Source organism: Candoia aspera, chromosome 2 (assembly GCF_035149785.1).
Source record: "Candoia aspera isolate rCanAsp1 chromosome 2, rCanAsp1.hap2, whole genome shotgun sequence".
Taxonomy (NCBI): Eukaryota; Metazoa; Chordata; class Lepidosauria; order Squamata; family Boidae; genus Candoia; species Candoia aspera.
In genome coordinates, this window is record NC_086154.1 from 88,156,542 (window position 1) to 88,179,563 (window position 23,022).

Here is a 23,022-nt window from a genome sequence, read left to right on the forward strand (position 1 = left end):
GCAAATGTTATTGACGATGTTGTAGGGATTGTTTTCAGTGGGACATTCCTATGCAAGCAGCAATCAAACTTTTAAAATCCAATTTGGTGGGGTGGGATTTTCATGTAACATTGCAGAGTTCAAGTAACATTGCAGAGTCTTGAGCCAAGCTGACTAAGAATCAGAGATAAATTCCTACGGGTTTTGTTTGCCAGGGCCAGGACTGGGGCCAGCCAAAGACATTTGGTAGTTGACAAGATGGCTTTCTTCTTCAGTTTACATAGAGAAGCCACCTACATGGGTGATTGGCTATTCAGCACTAATTACAGGTGCATATCCTTAACTGCAGCTGAGAGGTGGAGGGTAGTTGACAGGGCTCAGACATTTATAACTTTGCCCACCCAACCAAATTAATATTTGGGAGCCCAAGAAGAAAAGCACCACTTAGCATATGCCAATGGAAGCAGTTTCCTCATTTTACCTAACAGTAGGGCCAGCCAGCTCTGGCCAGCTGTTATTACTGTGGGGGTCTTTTTGAAGAAGGTCTGGAAGAGGTTGTCCGTGGCTTTGCAGTTCTGTGATAGCAATCTTTATTTTATATATCTGTTTACTCCATGTGATATACCACTCCCAAATGAAGACTCTGACCAAGTTATAAAATCCCATGAACAGTAATAGAGTTAAAAACATAACTGCTCTCCCAACATCGCACCCAATGTGCCATGCGTTGGGGATAGTACAAACTTCCATCTCATCCCCAAATGCCTCCAGAACAGCCAGGTTTTCAAGGCTATTGGGAAACTTAATAAAGGGGGAGCAGTATGAATATACTAGGGGGAAGTTATGCCAGAGAAAGGAGCTTCATCTCAACTGAAAATACTCCAAATAATCTACTTCATCTAGAATTCTCTCCAGCTGCAACCATGTTGTATTCTAAACAATCTTTCCATTTGGAGATAGTTTGATAGTTGTCCAAAATAGCCAGGTTGAGTGATGGTCTTTAAAGGAGGGGGTCACTATCCCCTCTTTCAAGAAAAGTGGCATAATCCCATCATTCAAGTACGTATCAACCATACCCAGTTTCCCATCAGTTCCCTTGTGGCTTTCATTCACCAGGTAGTGCAAGGAAGTAAAGCAGAGGTGGTGGAACTAACATCACTGAAAACCCTATCCACTTCCTCAGGACTCTCAGGCTCAAACCAAGCCCAGATAAGTTTGCAAGATGAGGCCTTTACTGACTCAGCTGTATTTGTCTGTTGTTGTTGATTCGTTTAGTCGCTTCCGACACTTCGTGACTTCATGGACCAGCCCATGCCAGAGCTTCCTGTCAGTCGTCAACACCCCCAGCTCCCCCAGGGACAAGTCCGTCACCTCTAGAATATCATCCATCCACCTTGCCCTTGGTCGGCCCCTCTTCCTTTTGCCCTCCACTCTCCCTAGCATCAGCATCTTCTCCAGGGTGTCCTGTCTTCTCATTATGTGGCCAAAGTATTTCAGTTTTGCCTTTAATACCATTCCCTCAAGTGAGCAGTCTGGCTTTATTTCCTGGAGGATGGACTGGTTTGATCTTCTTGCAGTCCAAGGCACTCTCAGAATTTTCCTCCAACACCACAGTTCAAAAGCATCTATCTTCCTTCTCTCAGTCTTCCTTATGGTCCAGCTCTCGCAGCCATATGTTACTACGGGGAACACCATTGCTTTAACTATGCGGACCTTTGTTGTCAGTGCGATGTCTCTGCTCTTAACTATTTTATCGAGATTGGTCATTGCTCTTCTTCCAAGGATTAAACGTCTTCTGATTTCCTGACTGCAGTCAGCATCTGCAGTAAACTTTGCACCTAGGAATACAAAGTCTTTCACTGCTTCTACATTTTCTCCCTCTATTTGCCAGTTATCAATCAAGCTGGTTGCCATAATCTTGGTTTTTTTGAGGGTTAGCTGCAAGCCAGCTTTTGCACTTTCTTCTTTCACCTTCATCATAAGGCTCCTCAGTTCCTCTTCGCTTTCAGCCATCAAAGTGGTATCATCTGCATATCTGAGATTGTTAATATTTCTTCCAGAGATTTTAACCCCAGCCTTGGATTCCTCAAGCCCAGCATGTCGCATGATGTGTTCTGCATACACGTTGAATAGGTAGGGTGAGAGGATACAGCCCTGCCGTACTCCTTTCCCAATCTTAAACCAGTCCGTTGTTCCGTGGTCTGTTCTTACTGTTGCTACTTGGTCGTTATACAGATTCTTCAGGAGGCAGACAAGATGACTTGGTATCCCCATACCACTAAGAACTTGCCACCATTTGTTATGGTCCACACAGTCAAAGGCTTTAGAATAGTCAATAAAACAGAAATAGATGTTTTTCTGAAACTCCCTGGCTTTTTCCATTATCCAGCGGATATTGGCAATTTGGTCTCTAGTTCCTCTGCCTTTTCTAAACCCAGCTTGTACATCTGGCAATTCTCGCTCCATGAACTGCTGAAGTCTACCTTGCAGGATCTTGAGCATTACCTTACTGGCATGTGAAATGAGTGCCACTGTTCGATAGTTTGAACATTCTTTCATGTTTCCCTTTTTTGGTATGGGGATATAAGTTGATTTTTTCCAATCTGATGGCCATTCTTGTGTTTTCCAAATTTGCTGGCATACAGCATGCATTACCGTGACAGCATCATCTTGCAAGATTTTGAACAGTTCAGCTGGGATGCCGTCATCTCCTGCTGCCTTGTTATTAGCAATGCTTCTTAAGGCCCATTCAACCTCACTCTTCAGGATGTCTGGCTCTAGCTCACTGACCACACCGTCAAAGCTATCCCCGATACTGTTATCCTTCTTATACAGGTCTTCCGTATATTCTTGCCACCTTTTCTTGATCTCTTCTTCTTCTGTTAGGTCCCTCCCATCTTTGTTTTTGATCATACCCATTTTGGCCTGGAATTTACCTCCAATATTTCTAATTTTCTGGAAGAGCTCTCTTGTCCTTCCTATTCTATTGTCTTCTTCCACTTCCGGGCACTGCTTGTTTAAAAATAATTCCTTATCTCTTCTGGCTAACCTCTGGAAATTTGCATTTAATTGGGCATATCTCCCCCTATCACTGTTGCCTTTTGCTTTCCTTCTTTCTTGGGCTACTTCTAGTGTCTCAGCAGACAGCCATTTTGCCTTCTTGGTTTTCTCTTTCTTTGGGATGTATTTTGTTGCCGCCTCCTGAACAATGTTGCGAACGTCTGTCCAGAGTTCTTCCAGGACCCTGTCTACTCAGTCCAGTCCCTTAAATCTATTCTTCACCTCCACTGCATATTCCTTAGGAATATTAGTGAGCTCATATCTAGCTGATGTGTGGGTCTTCCCTAATCTCTTGAGTCTGATCCTAAATTCTGCAAGAAGAAGTTCGTGATCTGAACTACAGTCAGCTCCAGGTCTTGTTTTTACCGACTGTACAGATGTCCGCCACCTTTGGCTGCAAAGGATGTAGTCAATCTGATTTCGGTGTTGTCCATCTGGTGAAGTCCATGTATAAAGCCGTCTCTTAGGTTGTTGGAAGAGAGTGTTTGTTATGCAGAGTGAATTGTCTTGGCAAAATTCTATCAGCCTGTGTCCTGCTTCGTTTTGTTCTCCCAGGCCATGCTTACCTGTAATTCCAGGTGTCATTTGACTGCCCACCTTAGCATTCCAGTCTTCTGTGATGAAAATAACATCTCTTTTAGGCGTGTTGTCCAGTAGGTGCTGCAGATCCTCATAGAACTGCTCTACTTCAGCTTCTTCAGCATTTGTGGTTGGGGCATATATTTGGATCACTGTGATGTTAGATGGCTTGCCCTGAATTCGAATTGAGATCATTCTGTCATTTTTTGGATTGTATCCAAGCACTGCTTTAGCCACTTTACTATTAATTATGAAGGCTACTCCATTTCTTCTGTGGTCCTCTTGTCCGCAGTAGTAGATCTGGTGGTCATTTGATGTGAAGTGGCCCATTCCAGTCCATTTCAGTTCACTGACGCCCAAAATGTCTATCTTTAATCTTGACATCTCACCAATAACCACATCCAATTTGCCCTGGCTCATAGATCTTACATTCCAGGTTCCAATGGTGTGTTGATCCTTAGAACATCAGATTCGCCGTTCACCACCAGCACTGTCGGCCGCTAGCCGTCCTTTCGGCTTTGAGCTAGCTGCGTCATCATGTCTGGGGCTAGTTAAACTCATCCTCTGTTCCTCCCCACTAGCATTTTGACCATCTTCCAACCTGGGGGTCTCATCTATTTTGTCTAGGCCAGGGTTTTTCAACCAGGGTCACGAGAGGTCACTTGGGGTTCCCTGGGAGATCACGATTTATTTAAAAAATTATTTCAAATTCGGGCAACTTCACATTAAAGAGGTAAGTTTCATTCTTTATTTTTAGTTTAAGGACACTGTTAATGCATATATGCAGGCCTACACATGAAATAAATATAATAATTTTGTATTTTATAATAACTGCCCAGAGTCCCTCCTTTAAGAGGGAGATGGACAGTGATAAAATCTGATAAATAAATAAATAAATAAATAAATAAATAAATAAAATAATTTTGTGACTTCTGGCCTATATTTGAGCCTGAATGTACAGGGGTTCCCCGAGGCCTGAAAAATATTTCAAGAGTTCCTCCAGGGTCAGAAGGTTGAGAAACCCTGGCCTAGGCAGCGTCCAACTCCATTTTCTTTCTGGATACTGTGCAAAGTCATTATAATGGCTCAGGAGTCAATCTTCCAGGCCAGTTTTCCTTAAACAGTGCTGCTGGGTGGTTATCAACAAATGTGATAATGGCAGAAAATTAAGAGAGCTTTACCAGGCTGACTGCCTTATTGTAGGCTCAAACTTAAGGTCTTATCTATGTTTACTCACATTCACTCTGTTTTTTTGTCAATCTTGTTCTGGGTGTCACTTCATCTCCAGGAGCACCTCAGAAAACCAAAGAGCTCCCTTGAATCATCAGACAGGAAAGGCTGCCCAGGGCCAAACCTATGAAGCACTACAACCAGCACAGTGCTTTAAGGGTCAACCAAGCACTTAAGAGAACTGCCCACCAGGGCTTCAGAAAAAGTCCCAAGGGCCTTTGAAAACCCAGATAATGCATGATGGACCTGGGATAGATCAATTAAATTGGTCTATCCTCCCTCTGGAGGTTCATTGTGCTGGTCAACTCCATGAAAACCAGAGAATAATCTGACCCTGAGAAGAACATGTCCCAGCTGTTCCAAGGCCAAACCCAAATCTAATGAGTGGCCCCCTAGGTAGATTAAGTATGAGGTCACCTGATGCAAGTCCATGGTTGTCATGGTGGTCATGAACTTATATGCCACTTCCAACCTCCACCCAGAGAAGGTGAATTGAGGTCTCCTCAAAGCACCCCCTAGGGAACTCCAATACCAGCCCTGTAGTGAGGTCCAACAGCTTGGGCAGGGATGAAGCTGTGCAACAGAAAAGCCAGTACAACAGCAATAAACCCAACTTGTCACTTGAGCCCAACTTTACAAACAAGGCCTCACATCTAACTATCTGTGGAAAAGATTCTCTGAGCACCTGCATAATCTCCCAAAGGACAACTACCACTCCCCCTTTCTTGCTATGGGATCATGGCTGATACCAGCACCTCAGAATGGATGGGGACATCTCAGAGAGTTGAATATACCCTTACTCTCCAGGCCAGGTCTTAGTGATACACATTGGGCCTGACCTCTCATCCAGATTGTGGAGGAGATTACAGGCAGATATGGCATTCAGTAGTATGAGTTGGAGTCAACTCATTATTCCCTAAAGCTCCACCACCTGTTTTCCAAGACAAGGTCAGGAGGCTGGAAGCAGGGTTGGGATTAGGTTTCCAGTCTTCCTTCCTTGAGGTTGGCCTGCCCCCTGTCATTATCTCTTCCTGCCAATCATATCTCAATATTTTCCCCCTTCTCTCTACCCGCTTAAACCCTATCTAACCCTTCTCCCTCAACCCAATGCACAGAGACATGTATCTCATACCGTCTGTTTCCAGTCTTCCCATATCCATCACCACCCCAACATATCCCATATCCATTTGTACCTACCTACTCCACTTTCCAACCCCAACCTCTCTTCTCCAGATGCTGTTCTCACCCAAGGCTGAGCACCCCCTGCAACCCAGAGAGAAGTACTCCATTACCTCCCACCACCTCTCCCTTGGGACTTTGTTCACATATCTGAAAGACAGATAACATTCTTTCTCCTTTGCAGATCAATCCAGGAAAGCTATTGAATTTCTAATTCATTATATGATGTAAATAATGGATTAGATGAAAGCAAACGAAAGGAAATTTAATCTAAATAAGACCAAGCTGCTTCCGATCAGTAAAAAGTCAAGTCAAGGATCTGGGGCTCAGAATGTTTTGTGGTAAGGCCTAGTCTTATGTATAATTAGCTCATTCTTAGAATCCATAGTCCTCAAATGTGGAGGCCTAAAAGTATCTGATGAGTTCTGTTGACTTCATTGTTAATTTTATCATGGACTGAAAATCTCACTTTTTTCTTTCTCTTTCAAATCTGGGAAACAAATCTTTTTGCTTCAAATGATTGTGTACAACGTCATAGTCACTCACTTTCTTATTAATGATCTGTGACTCATAAAGAGTCAGGCAGGACACAATGAATTAAATACTTAAATATATGATAGCACTGATTATGAAAGAATGTTAAGAATAAACTCATTATCTTGTCCCTATGGAAACTAAAACTTCTCTTTTAAAATTGCAGCATCTTAGCAAGTGGTCTATTATGAAGAATAATTTTCTCTCCATCTATTTTTTTGAGTAACTTAGTTCAATTTCCTGTTGGAGAAATGGATAGAAACCAGCTGGATATGTGCTATGTGCACATTAGCGGCAGAAAAGGACCAAGAAGAAAGGGTGTTAACAAAAATAAAAATTATAGTGATTAAGACCTGGAAAACAAAGAGTAAAACATTACCAATGTGTGACAAAAACAGTTGTATATTGATGCCTGCCCTGGGCAAACTATTAAATAGAACAGCAAAGAAAAACCCTGATTTGTTCCTGCTAGAAGACATTATTTAACAGCTTCACTTCTGATTTCTGTTGCAGCACTGCTTTTTCAGTGAAGGGGCATGTAAAATAGAGCCAATTCTTGAATATCTCTAGATCTTAATTAAGTTTATATATTTGATGCCATAAATATTATATATTGCTCAGCTCTCGGGTAGTAACTATGAATCAAAGGGATTGGTCTCTTATCTCTGAAGAACTGCAATGCCATTTAGTTTGCATGATGTATTTCTGGTTTGTTATTGTAAATGCTATTTCCTAGCACATAAACAAAAATGCAAACAAATATGCTCTCTTGAATGATTATCAATACAAAGGAGGTCAGTCTAAAGTGTCAACATGAACATGATATATGAGGTCAGTTTCTGAGTTCCTGAGTTTACTTTTTCTGTGTCAAAAAGGAAAATGCATGTGAATAATTCCCACTACCACATCATTGCATTTAAATTGGCACTTTTGCCTTTCTGGCTCATAGGAATTGTGAACATTATTTATTTATTTATTTATTAATTATTCAAATTTAGCCACCGCCCATCTCCCCCAAAAGAGGGTCTCTGGGTGGTTTACAGTAAAATCAGGCTCCAAATATAAACATTAAAATCTCATAAAAACAATTATTATTATTTAGATTTAGGCTTTATCATGGAAGCAGAGGATTAAGCTCCCTTCCTTGCATTCTACCACAATCAATACTGTACTTTCTGTGGATGGGAAAAAAAAAGAGTTGAAAATATGGAGCTCCATATATATAAATTACTTACAAAGTCCAAAAGAAAAAAGAAAAAGAAAAAAGAAACAGTTACAGTGTTTCTTCTTTTTTATATACCTCACAGAAGGCAATCCTATGTTTACATTTGAACAGCTGATGGGGTCCAAAAATCCCTTTGTATACATTAATAGGGATCTCAATTGTCTGTCAGAGAGACTTTGTGGCCAACCCTTCAGATCTGCAGAAGAACAAAGCATCTTTAGAAAATAACTGTGAGAAGATGACTTTCCTCAAACCCCTGTTAGGTTTGAGCATGCTCAGTCAACACCAGAGTGTTAAGAAAATTAGAAGCAGTCAGAAAACAAGCAGTTGCTATTCTGAAGAGGAAACATTTCACACTGCCACATTTTGTGGTACCTCTCATTTGCTCCACTTCTAACAATGAATTGAGGAGAAAGTCAAGCATGCAGCTAGTGTAGCTTGCCTTAAGGCATCAGCCTTTCAAAGTATACTTCTTAGTGATATTTAATAGTGCAACAAGTGCATATTCAATTCTATTTAATTTTCACAGACCTTAGACAAATTGACCAATCATGAAACTATACATACAAAATGAAATATATAGTTGGGCTTTACCAAAGGGTAGATAGATGCCCCTCTTTTTTATGTAGTATATAATCTTTTCTATTGTTTGCTTAGGACTTCAGCTTTTGGGGATGTTATGTAAAGCAAGGATAATGCTAGACTAGAACATTTCCCCCTAACTTCTAGCTATCTAGGTGGAAAGATAATTTTGTACAGGGGGATATTTAACTATGTGAGCTTCTATTGGCAGTCTGTCAGATCATGTTAGGAAGGAGGTTTGCTGGGCTTCCAGTGGGGGACATGGTGGACTGAACAGCTGTAGAACGGACAAGGTGGAGAAATTAACTTGCCACAGAGTCCTTTTTCGTTCTCTCCTATGACTACAGGAAGGCAGCCCTGAGTTCTTTCAGTGGAAGGAGTCCTTCAAAGCAGATCACCCCTCTAGCAAAGTAACATTGGCCATCCTCTTGTCTTTCAAGTAGGCAGCAACTGCATGAGCTTACAGTAGTCATCCCTCCTCTTCTAGATGGCAAGCTGCATCAGCAAACTCCCTCTTCGAAACAAAGCAGGTACTATTAGCATGATGTCCTATTAGCAGTCTCTGCCCTTCAAGCAGGAAACATTGGACAGAAGGTCACCATGGGCTGTCTCTCATCTGCCCATTGATACTACCAGTTTGAGTTCCCAGTGCTCAATCTCTTTTCTGAAGGTCAGGCAGCAGGAGGAAACAGCACCCATTCTTTCTCGCTAAAGCGAATGCGGTGATGCAGACATCATCTCTTTTTCTTGTTTTTTTATTCCTCTCCATCCCAGGCTCTCTCTATCAGTTTCCTGATTTCAAGGCTCAGCTTCTGCAATATGGAGCATATTGTGCTGGTATACTGTATACTCCTTTTGTCATCTATACCCTTTCCTGACCAAACCAGGAGGAAATGGACACCGTTTACTTCAGGTGAACACATCCGCCAGGCATGCGCCCACCAGTTTCTTCCAGTAATGCAGAGAAGCAGCCCCTGTAGCAAGGAGGAAAGTTGATAGGCAGGTACTCCAGCCATTATTAGGTTTATACCTTTCAGTGCCATACGATGCCCTGGTGCCCAAACAGGTAGAAATAAACAAGGTTGGAAAGGGATATTGGCAGCAAGCCAATACTAAGCAAAGCTTGATGGAGAAACTGATGTGATTACTCTAGTTCCTTTGAACAGTTAATGACATTACTGATCACATCAAAAGGCTCTCTAGAAGCTCTGAGCAATTCTTCTCTTCCTATTTTAAATCTGGAATCGGCAACTTTAGCTTTGCAATTGCTTTTGGGTTCAAAAGTGAGAGGGCTCTCATTTGCAGTGCTTTCTGTTTTCATGTTTATCACCAGATATGAAAAGAAATATTGAACTGGAAGGTGTTTATTGAACCAGCAACGATTTTCAAATGCCTTTCACACAGTTGCATTAACAGGAATAGCCCATCCTGGTTCTTCTGCTTCTAGGAGAAGAAGGAACAGGAGCATAATGAATTAGATAAAACACAATGGTTTTAAAAAAAAGAGGAACCATTATAACATGGAGAAGCAGGCAGCCTTGATTACAGAGCCCAGAATTCCTTTCTCACTCCATAAACCTGAGTAAAGAAAACACATTTGCTGTGTTCACAGAAGATAGCACACTCACACAGCAAATGTGTTTTCTTTACTCAGGTTTAGTGTGTTGCATGAACCCAGCCAAAAAGTCCCGCAGGTAGCTCTCATTCACTATTTGAATGTATATCTTGATTGGAAGGTGCCAGAAAAAGATTGTTTCCATTGTGGCAAATGCTGTTTCCAGCCTCAGTTGAAAGTATTCTGATAGAGGTAATGCACACTGCATTTTATTGCACATCCACTTAACTTCTAATGTGAAAAGCTTAATTTTATTACCATTATAGGCTGCAGCAAAATAAGGAAAATTCAAAATTCAACTAATCAAGACATAAAATACCTCCTGAAATCCACAATCAAGTTTGTGGGCAGAGAAATCAGAAGGGCAGACTTCTCTGAATTTCTCCAGGATGGAGGAAGAAATTATCCAACTACTTCTCAAGAGCAAGGCTCACATTTATCAATGGCAGTAGCACTGCTATTGAATAAAACCAATAAAAGGAGTTCCCTCATGATGTTTTCTCTTTTGAGTTCTATGAGGCCAGGGATGCTGCAGATTCTGCAGAGGGGAATGTACAATGAAAGACAAGACATTTCCACAAATTCTTTGCTTAGTAGAAAAAAAAGTCTCCTTAAAGTTGAGCATGATTGCTAGAGATTACAGTTATAAAGAATAAAAACTATACAAAGTACAAAAATATAAAAATAAAACATAGTGTGAAAAAAAGGAAGAAAAGAAGAGAAAAGAAGTAACTTCCCCCTTTATCCCAACAAGTACACACAATTTAAGTTCATTTAATACCATCTCTTAAGTTACAACATATACTCTCTTCACCCCATATCTCATCTCTTTACTAAAAAGAAAATCCAAAACCCTTGTAATTGGTTCCTTATCAACAAAAGTCCAGTAAGAGTTGTCAGATATAACTAATTATCTATCTTAACCTTGATCAAATAAGCCAACCTTGTATTCCTTCCCTATACTTCTAAAGATCTTAATTCTTGACCCCTTCAAAATTAAATCAAGTCTCATAGCTTGATTTCTTGTTATCTTTTTTTATCATTCCACCCAAAATCTTTCAGAACTTTAGCAAGTCTCTTTTGTACATCCAGTAAGAGGAATTCATCACTTCTCAAAAAATCCTTCAAAACTTTAACAGATCTCTTTTGTACATCCAGTAAAAAAAAAAAAAAATGTATCTCTTTTCTGGTTTGATAGTTGTATATCTCCTTTAAACATTGAAACATCTTCCTGTTTCCTTTGAAAGTCCAATACATCCTTCTCTGCATCCTTCTCATTACTTGCCACATTTATATCCACATTTAGAATAATTTCAAACTCATCCACAGTGAGGCTGGCTTCATCCCTTTTAACTTTCAGGAAGTCCCTCAAGATCTGGTTGTGTCATCAGGCCTGGGGACCAGAGCGGACTGGTGAAATATTGAGATGGCTCCAGTGTGATTAGCACCTGCTCTTTGCCCAGTATTTTTTATTTTTTAGTTTTGTGCCTTGTATAATTTTTAAAGATAATAATAATAATAATAATAATAATAATAATTGTTTGTACATATTGTTTTTAGCTCTGTTGTATGCTACCCAGAGTCACTTGTTTGTGAGATTGGCAGCCATATAAATTTGATGAATAAATAAATTCCACCTAGAAGAATTAACTGAAATTCTCTTTAAAATAATTTCTAATGAAAATTCTGTTTTGTCAAAGTGAATGCGAACTAGTGTGAAAAAAAATTCAGGAGAATTTTTCTACCTCACTGATTTCAGTTTCCATGATTTCCTTTTAATTTAATTGTTGATGGTGGACAGGTATAAACATTACTGAAAAATCAATGTGTATAACCAATAGTCATCATATGCTCCTTTCTTCCCCATGTCCTTGTCAACAAAGTTGTAGGTACCACTGTGAGGGAACAGGTTCTCCTGGAGAAGAACAGATACCTCCTTTCTGATTCCTTCCTCCCTACAGTACATGCAGATCCAGCAGCATTTGTGAAGTGTTTGTCAAAACTGGCAAGATGATGGGTGGAGTGTTGTCCTCCCTGTAGGTGCATCAGTGTCTCATGCGCATGTTCAAAAGTGGTTGAGCTTGCATTGTAATGTCCTGTCTGCCGTTTTTGCAAATGGTGCTTCCCTTTCTCCCCCACAGACACTGCTGTGCAGCTCATCAAACCAAATGGACGCTTATCTAGCACAGCATAAATAAAACTGGAGTATGGTCTGGTATAGTCTCTAAAATATGAATATGAGATTTTAGAGCAAGGGAGGAAAATCTCTTAATTCATCTTACTGTGCTGCATAAGGCTATCAAAATAAAGAGTCATTAGGGTTTTGGGGTGTTTTTTCTTTCAGAAGCTCAATATACTGTACCTTGGCATCATAATCTGCATGAATTGATGCAATTTTATCCTATTTATATTTTACTGCAATGAGACTGTGGGTGCAAGAAAGGTTGTGTTTGTGTTTTTGTGTATGAGGAAGAAGCAATCTCTGAGTATATGGAGAGGTCAGACATTTTATGGCAAAGGTGCTATAGCAAATGGAAAACCATGTCATTTCCATCTCTATATATATTTTCCTATAGTCAAGTTTCCCTTCCTTCTGGGTATGCATTATTTTCTTTCTGTCTCCACAAGTGTAACAGCAGCCCTTGTGGGGGGGGGTGTGGGGGGGAGACTTCTATTTGCATATTGTCACCTCTCTGCTTCTGGGCTTGGTGCCATGACTTTGTTACCATGGAAATTAAATGTGAGTGAAGAATAACTTCCTCCTGAATTCTGCAGACAACCATTCTGAGAAGAAAGTTTAGTTCTTATGAAACCTTGGGAAACATAATAGAATGGAAAAGGCGAGATTTTTTGACACTAAATGAAATGAATTGCAACATAATCTAGAGAAGCATATACTTGGCTGCTGGGATGTTGCCTTTCATAACAAATAACACACCTGCTTTGTTTTATCCTATCCATTTGGCATGCAAATGAGCAGAAAATCTTTTCCCTAGGGGATGGGCAGGCTAATTCTTTTTGCTTTGGCTTAACTGAATTTCTCCCATTAGTTCCATTGCCTGTTTATGCACGTCTCTCTCCTTTACTGTCCTGCTCATAAGGAGGTATTGATGTCCAAATTAGATGATGACAGAGGTCAGAACGTATAAAGGAAGAGAGAGATGGCTGGTAGAGATCTTCCTGTTCTAGAGCTCTGGCTGGTCCTGGCTGAGACTTTTGGCTTGGGTTCAGGACCATGGCTAGCGACCATGCCACTGGGATAGGAGAAAAATGACTGGTTCGAGGTAAATTAAGGGTGGATCTTACAGCCTGGCTAGGAGAGACCCATGCAACACCTCAGCACCACCACCACCACCAAATTATTCTGGCTTTTTCACAGACAGCCATGACATTTATAACATACATGAATGGGAATTATGAATTATGAACAAAATATTTTACACCCGATGGGCCCTCTGAAATTGGAAGGCAGTTACTGATATAATTTGGTCCTCTGGTTTTTTTGTCCAGCACCCACCAGTTTCTTAATGTTATATTGATGAAAATAAATGACTGCCATAAAATGAACTCTAAAATCTTGAAGGGATACAATAATGGCAGAACACTATTGCCTTTTCTCTTTAAACTTTAAAAGCAGATGACTTTTTAACACATATAGGATTGCTGTTTAAGAACAGTCATCCAACTAGATAGCTAGTTGGATCCTACTCTTCTTCCTTAGTCACATTAAGGAAGTGTGTCACGCATTCCATCAGTTCTTATTTTAATCCTCCCATTATCTATGTGAAGGTAGGTAAAGTCTTCCTCAAGTCAAGTTCGACTCATGGTGACTACATGGACATACCTGTGTAATTTCTTGCAGGATATGGAAATGGTTTGCCTTTGCCTTCTTCTGGGATATTTTTTTCAACTTCTCAGTTTAGCCTACAGTCCTGGGAATCCCTTCAAGTGTCCTGTCCAAGTATCACCTAGCCAAACCATGCTTAGTTTCTGAGACCAGACAAGATCAGCCAAGTGTTGCTTATGTAAGTGTGCAAAATTATCACACAAAGATATACACCTCCCCTCCTTGATGTATATAACTCCTTGACACTTTTCATGATGAGTACCACTAAAACTAAATTTTGAATAAATGCATGTTATAACATCCAATAATAGTGGCCCAGTTGACAAATTTTCTTGTTAGAAAAGTATGAAAAAAGCTGATAGCATTAAACTTCTACAGTGTGCATGTGAGAAACAGCAAATGTACATTGTAACCAGTAAAGTTTTGCTGTTATTTTAAATTCACCAGGTCTCCGTGTATTACAAAAAACCTATTGTGCCTCAATGTTCAGATGGAAGTGATTTGTGTTTGCCCCTAAATATTTCCTGGTTGTTGACCAGGGCTGGGTGTCTGTCTGCTCAAGCCGGGCCTATCTGGAAAACCCAGGTAGAAACCAAGGGGGCTGACAAGATTTGCATGCCTCAGCAGGCTGTGTGTGAGTGAGTGACCACAAGCCAAACCTGGGAGCGTGTGTAACAGTTCCTTATATCAAAATTGCCCAGCTGGGTAGCAGTCTGTAACTAACTTTGGTTCACCTCAGAAAGCTAAACAGGAGCAGATATGATTAATATTTGGATGAGATAAGAAACTAACAAGACTTCCTTGAATGAGACTTTATATTAGACTGGACTTGGATTCTACTGCATTGCAGGCAGAGGACATCTTCAAATACCAGACTTTTTCTCTAACAGTCTTTGTAGGGGGAAAAAAATCTATAAGAAGAATATACAACACATTTACTACCATCCCACAATCACTTCTTTACTATTTGAAAAATACAGATTATTGTTTTGTTCAACACTGATGTCAGACTTCCTGGAAGAACTATGGAATTCTATACATTAGGGCAAACTCTTGAAATATTTATATTATATATACAAAAGTTCTGTAGATATACACATACATGCACATATGTATATGTGTGTGCATATACACAGACAAACTAGTTGTATTACAAACTGAAAACTGGGTTTTTAAATTACTAAAAACTTCCAGCTATTCCAGAAGCTATGGCTGAAAGGAGAGAAGTAGGCTTCTTTGTCCTGATGAATTATAAGCCTGTTTTTTCCTTAAATCTTTCATTTAAAAATTACTCTGAGATAAAAGAGTTTCAGAAGAAGATAAAAAGCATTCTAACTGATTCCATACATCACATGAATCTTTAACAAAGACTTTGTTTATCTTCTGCTGTAATACAGTTGCTTAGAGAATGTATACATTTTGACCTGCTTCTGAGCATGAACAAGAGGAGCGTTAGCACAAAATAATTACCTGACATGCTAAATATCTTAACTGGGCCCAGACATTGTCTAATTGTGATTAATTCCCTTTTGATTGGGATTTCCTGTTTGCAAATGAATAGACTAACATGTTTTTCAGTGACAAAGGAGTTTTGATTTCCCTCAAAGTACTCATGTGCACAGACATACAGTATATTTTATTTTTAGAAAGCATGTGTATGATATTTTTAAACTTATATCCATCTTGTACTTCAAAAATAGAAATGAAAATATCCATCAGTTTTCCCCCACCTGGAGCCTATAAAGCTCATAGTCAGTAGCTGGGTGGGAACTATGAGAAATATAAAACAGCATACCTGGAAGCAGTTTAGGGAAGAGAGATGTAGATAATAGTACAACTATAAAGAGTGTAACACATATATTCACATATATCTTCTTCATAGAAATATCTTCCAAAATAGTATGATCATCTCTCCATCCACCATCTAAAAGTAAAAAGGGAGAAAGAAAAGATGTCCCATATGGAGAATCCTCCCAGGGTCTTCTTCCTTGGGCCACCAACATTATTTCTGATTTCCAAAAGTCCAATCAGTTGGGCAGAGGAGGAGGATATGCTATGACTGAAGGTGGGGTTCATGAGTACATGGCTTTTGCTTTTTTTGGTGTTTATATATTTTGATTTCTCTCTCTCTCTCTCTCTCTCTGAGTTTTTTTCTTTGCAGATATCATTTTATTTTATGATGAGATTGTTAGCCGCCCAGAGCCTTTGGGAATGGGCAGCGTACTAAGTAAGCAAGCAGACAAATAAATACATATCTGATACATGAACTCCCAAGCTTGGTTTGAAAAGGGTTTAATTAAAATCACAAAGATGCTAGAGAATCAAAATATTATGATTTTAACTCAGGCTCACTTGAAAGCTTGGTGAGCACAATAGGATTTTGAAGTAGTTTAGGCTGGATTCAGTGAGAGGTCAGAAGTCCCTATTAACCTAATTTACTGCATCCTGCAGGCAGAAAAAGCCAGAAAATAGCATAACTGAGTCCTGTGCATATTTGCTGGCTCCCTAACCAGATCAAGAATTGGTTTCCACATGTTGCTTGGTTTCTCTACATTTGTATTGATGATAACTGCTGCTGAATGAAATGACTTTAAAAAAATGTATTTAGGCAATACCATATGAAATGAAAATGCTGTTTGTGGAGTATAAGGGTGATGCTCCACCCTTATACACCATAATTAAATAATCACTTACAGTAACTTGCAACCATGATGTGAGGAACTAGCCAACACGCTAGCCATTTCTGAGAACTTGGCCAATGTTTGAAAATGCATTACCTGAGAGTCAGATAACATCCTTAGGAAATCCGGAATACTTGGGAGGGTCTAAGGTTGTTTCCCACAGTCAGTGCCACCCAGCTATGTTAATTTTAACTGGGACCCTTCTTAGCAATGGTTGCCCTGGCTGGGGAACTTGGAGTGGAAGATCACCCTTCTGGAGAACTGTAGTGCAGGGCACCCTTCATTACATTTTTTAAAAATCAACAATCGCAATTGTTTTAAAACTAATCGGTTTGAATTCAGGGCAGCACACTGTGAGTTACTTTTGCATTCGCACTGCAGAGTCTGTGCAGACTGAAGAGGAGATGCATTCATCTTCCTCCGGTCGCCCTAAACACCACTGCGCTTTTGCAGTTTGAGAAACGTTCAGATAAGAATCGGTGAAGAGAATGTACTCTGAAAAATGTACAGTCTGGGGTCAGAGATTGCAGTATTCTGTCATTGCAAGCTAAGCTCCCAGAGTGCTGAAGTTATTACCACCTCTTACCATATATTGCCATCAGGCAGAGCAATGGCCATTTTGCTTTAGCCTAGAGCCCTTGTAATGTCCTATGAGAAACGAAACTGGGTTATTCAGTCACAGTATTAAAGCCAGCAGGTATGGGCTTAATAATATTTCTACCTGAAAGAAATGATATGTGGCAGTTTTGAGATCTAATTTCCTGCCAGGCTCTTTCTCTGTTGTGGCTGCATGCATGTTCTTTGTCACTGGCCCAGGAGAAGGATGACGCCTCCTTATTTTAGACCTGACACCAGTTTGGAACTTCAGCTCTTTTGTGATTACCCCATAGGCAGCAATGTGCAAGACCCATAGGTGAAAGGGCTGCACTATCTTTGCACAACATGTCACAAGCCATACCTCAAAAATCAGCAGGGCCATGGCCCACCTGGGGAGAGAATTTCTGGAGCTTGAAAGGCGGGATAGGTTCCTTAAAAATCTGAACCCACCCATTTTGCCCCTTAAACTCCCCAAACTCTTAAAAATATAAAAATAACTCCCTCAGAAGGCCCATTCTGAGAGGGTAGGATGGTAGGCCATCTATACCCTCTCAAATATATCCCCATCTGGGATATATTTTTGCATCTCTGTCCTACAGCATAGGTGGTGCTTTCTGTTACAAGAGACATAACCATGTAGGGCTGCGAATGCCGGTAGCTCTGTTTAAGACAGCATTTGGTCCTTACTTTCCTTTAAAAAGTATTTTTCTAGAGACTAAGGAGTTGGAATAGGGACGTGGTGGCGCTGTGGGTTAAACCGCTGAGCTGCTGAGCTTGCCGATCAGAAGGTCGGTGGTTCAAATCTGTGTGACGGGGTGAGCTCCCGTTGCTAGTCCCAGCTCCTGCCAACCTAGCAGTTCGAAAACATGCAAATGTGAGTAGATTAATAGGTACCGCTTCGGCGGGCAGGTAACGGCATTCCATGTAGTCATGCCGGCCACATGACCACGGAACTGTCTACGGACAAACACCGGCTCTTTGGCTTTGAAACAGACATGAGCACCACCCCCCTAGAGTCGGACATGACTGGACTTAATGTCAAGGGAAACCTTTACCTTTACTAAGGAGTTGGAACTATACAGACATTATATTACCCCATTCAAGTAAGATGCAAAGTCTTCAGAAATGGAATTTTTATTAATAAGATAATCAGGTGATTCCTCATTTACAAATTGACAGAATGTTCCTAAGGCAGAAAACAACAAGTTGTCCTAACAGCCAGGAACCACGCTGAGACAAGGAACAGGTCTCTAGTGTTTTATTGCTGCTACATAACAGGAAAATCCTAACAAACTGAAGAAGCGTGGGAAAAACCCAGACATATAAACCGCAAAGGTTAAGGCGGGCCCGATCTGTGTCTCTTGGAATGGCTACCTAATTCCTCAGTGCTACGCATGCGCTTTACAGCCTGGATGGGAGCCCCCTGCTCGCCATCCTTACTCATGACACAAGTTCAATCAAGTTTTCCTGTTAAAAGTTAGCTTTGAAGAACACTACATTCAATCATTAGAAGTTGCTGAATCGATATGAATAATCTGAAGTGGTTCCAGCAGCAGGGGCAGGTTCTGTTTACAGAAGGATGAATATTGATGTAGCCATTGGAAAAGAAGTTCATTTCACACTCCTAAATCTTCTCTGTGTGAGGGAAAAAGTAATGATCACCTTAAAAATAGTTTTGATCAGCTTAATAGTTGACTTCTAAGAAAAAGCAGCTCTTTATATTAGATCAGCCATCTTCAAAGTAGAGCATTCCAGAAGCTTGGGACTATAGCATCAATTAACCATCCCTAGTAGGGTGGATGGGCATTGTAGTTCAATCAGATTGGAGAAGATTGTGCTAAACCGTTTTTTTTTAAGCCAAAATATGGCTCTTCGGAGGGTTAAATGCAGGCTTCGTGGGACTAGCCAGTCACAGGACAACTGCTAGAGTTCAGCACTTGCCTTCAGCCATGGGGCAAGAAGAACCTTGTCAAGAAGTTAAGAGTGTCTTTCCCAACCTAAAGCTTTTCAGCTGTGCTGGATTACAAGTCCCACCACCTGAATCTGGCAGAGACATGTGCTCCAATATAAATGAAAGGTACACGCCTGAGGAAAGCTGCACCAATAGAATCTCACCAATCCCTGCTCCTTCTTGAATTTGCCTGAATAAAAAGCAACATCTTACCAGGAATCAAATCTTTTAAGCAATCAGCCATTACTATCTACTGTTCTCCATTCAGTCCTCTTTGTTTCAGTCATAGAGCTAAAAGAGGAGTCCTGTAATGCTTCCATCACATGAAATATGATAAAATGGTCTAGTGATGAATGGTCTAATAGTTAAGGCAAGGGCTAAAAACCAGGAAACTGTGAGTTCCAGTCCTGCCTTAGGTCTGAAAGCCGGCTGGGTGACCTTGGGCCAGTCGCGCTCTCTCAGCCCAATTCACCTCACAGGGTTGTTGTTGTGGGGAAAATAGGAGGAAGAAGAAGGAGTATTAGGTATATGTTCCCTGCCTTGAGCTATTTATAAAAATAATAAAGGTGGGATAAAAAAAAATCTAAAAAATTACTTTTCATTTACGGAACATTCAGCAGCATGGAATCCTGGAGTGTTTGATTAAATCTGCTTCAATTCATGTGACTTGTTCAACATATCATGGCAAGCCTGAAGCCAGGGGACCTAGGAGAGGACCCCCATTGCCTCATTTTTAAAATTTTTGTTAAATGATATGGCTCTGGCTGTCTCAAACCAGCATACCTTCCAATTCTTCAGCCAGCCCCTCCAGACTTTTGGCCTATCTACAGGCCTGCATTGGGCTTACAATTCAGATGACTCAGGGAACAGTAGGACATACTAGTTCCATTTCTTAGGTGTTGCTAATTTTCCAGACTGTGATTACAGAATGTTCCTACAGTATGAAGAATCAAAGTCTGTTGGTAAAATTCAGGATGCTGAGAAAGAAAAATTATGTAAAAGGAAATGCTTTGGAGACATGCAACCCACTGACAATTTCCTGCTGTAGATAGCAGCAATACGATCACCCATTTTATTCAGCAGTATACAATAGTTGGCTTCAGAGTAGCTGGAAAATTCTTCTATTCTTCTATTATTGCTTTCTTTACAAGGAGCACTCCTAAAATAGCTGTCCCAGAGTACCAGGTTTCAGAAGGCTGGTTATCTTGAAGCCTGGCAGATGACTTGTGCAATATTAGAAAAAATTTATAAAGGCTTATTTTCACGAGGGATGTATCAGTGCTGATTTTAAAATATTGGTTCTAATGCACCAACAGATACAGACATGCATGTGCATGCACAGATGCATAATGGAATGGCTAAAAAACAGGAGATGGAGAGGGTTGCTTTAAAACTTCTAAGTGCCCATTGCCTGAACTGAGGGCAATTAAAAAAATCAACATTGTAATAAATGGCTTTTAATAAAAAGTTCTATCTGATTGCAGGCAACTCAATGCAAATCAAAATGAAACACTCCGTGGAACATATACTTGAGGCTTGCTTTTGTTCTCCAGCTGCCTTTATTTTCCTAAATGCTCCCAACATCAATGACCAATTTTGCAGCTATTAAAAATAAATACTGGAAAAGCTCTCCTGTCTCCCATCAGCTCAACTTTAGTAAATGGCTGTGATTAGAAAATCATTCACTTTGATAAAGACACGTGTCCTCTGCTTTTTGTTCTTCAAGCAAAGTGCTCTTTCTCTCCCTCTGCATTTTTTTTTTTTTTTTGGCTATATCAAAATGGACAGAAATAAAGTCTTATTGGAGAACAGGCAATGACTCTGTGATATTAAAGAGAATAATAAAATAAGGGGCAGAAGCTGCCTCAGAGGAAACATCACAGCAGGAGGGGATAATAGACTTGGAGGAGGAACAAAATGCTAAAACTCAAATAAGTCTCTATTCTAGATCAAATTGCAGCAAGCAAAACATTTGAAAAGCATTTGTTATTATTATTTTGCTATTATAATCCATAATGATCCATATACTATAACTGTACCTGGGCCTGATTTGGGACCCATGGTCTGAAACACCATTGTTCACCAGATGTGTTGAGCTCATCAGTCTCTTCTCTTTTCTTTGTGTAGTCTAGCCTCACCTAATCTGGTGTCTGCAACAGGATTGGACTAAAACTCCTATCATCCTAGACAAGGCCATTGCTCTAGACAAGGCCATCCTAGACAAGGCCATTGCTGAGGAGAGGTAATGGAAGTAAGGCTCAACCCAGTAACTATGGCGACTATGAATATGGACCTGTGGATCAATCTAAGTGCAACTGATTTCTTCCAAGCTAGTCATAACAATCCTGCTCTCTTCACAAAGTCCAGGCTTTCAGATGAAGAAGTCTCTTATTTTAGAATGGACAGCTGCCCCATCCTTCTGCACATAGGGAAATTTTCTGAATGGTTGTGGATATCAAAATCTATGTGTCCTTCAACTCATTTGTTTATTTCTTTGTTTGTTAGATTTACGGTTGTTGTTGTTTATTCGTTTAGTCGCTTCCGACTCTTCGTGACTTCATGGACCAGCCCACGCCAGAGCTTCCTGTCGGTCGTCAACACCCCCAGCTCCCCCAGGGACGAATCCGTCACCTCTAGAATATCATCCATCCACCTTGCCCTTGGTCGGCCCCTCTTCCTTTTGCCCTCCACTCTCCCTAGCATCAGCATCTTCTCCAGGGTGTCCGGTCTTCTCATTATGTGGCCAAAGTATTTCAGTTTTGCCTTTAATATCATTCCCTCAAGTGAGCAGTCTGGCTTTATTTCCTGGAGGATGGACTGGTTTGATCTTCTTGCAGTCCAAGGCACTCTCAGAATTTTCCTCCAACATCACAGTTCCAAAGCATCTATCTTCCTTCTCTCAGCCTTCCTTACGGTCCAGCTCTCGCAGCCATATGTTACTACGGGGAACACCATTGCTTTAACTATGCGGACCTTTGTTGTCAGTGTGATGTCTCTGCTCTTAACTATTTTATTGAGATTTGTCATTGCTCTTCTCCCAAGGATTAAGCGTCTTCTGATTTCCTGACTGCAGTCAGCATCTGCAGTAATCTTCACACCTAGAAATACAAAGTCTTTCACTGCTTCTACATTTTCTCCCTCTATTTGCCAGTTATCAATCAAGCTGGTTGCCATAATCTTGGTTTTTTTGAGGTTTAGCTGCAAGCCAGCTTTTGCACTTTCTTCTTTCACCTTCATCATAAGGCTCCTCAGTTCCTCTTCACTTTCAGCCATCAAAGTGGTATCATCTGCATATCTGAGATTGTTAATGTTTCTTCCAGCGATTTTAACTCCAGCCTTGGATTCCTCAAGCCCAGCATGTCGCATGATGTGTTCTGCGTACAAGTTTAATAGGTAGGGTGAGAGGATACAGCCCTGCCGTACTCCTTTCCCAATCTTAAACCAGTCCGTTGTTCCGTGGTCTGTTCTTACTGTTGCTACTTGGTCGTTATACAGATTCTTCAGGAGGCATACAAGATGACTTGGTATCCCCATACCACTAAGAACTTGCCACAATTTGTTATGGTCCACACAGTCAAAGGCTTTAGAACAGTCAATAAAACAGAAATAGTTGTTTTTCTGAAACTCCCTGGCTTTTTCCATTATCCATCGGATATTGGCAATTTGGTCCCTAGTTCCTCTGCCTTTTCTAAACCCAGCTTGTACATCTGGCAATTCTCGCTCCATGAGTTGCTGAAGTCTACCTTGCAGGATCTTGAGCATTACCTTACTGGCATGTGAAATGAGTGCCACTGTTCGATAGTTTGAACATTCTTTAGTGTTTCCCTTTTTTGGTATGGGGATATAAGTTGATTTTTTCCAATCTGATGGCCATTCTTGTGTTTTCCAAATTTGCTGGCATATAGCATGCATTACCTTGACAATTATCTTGCAAGATTTTGAACAGTTCAGCTGGGATGCCGT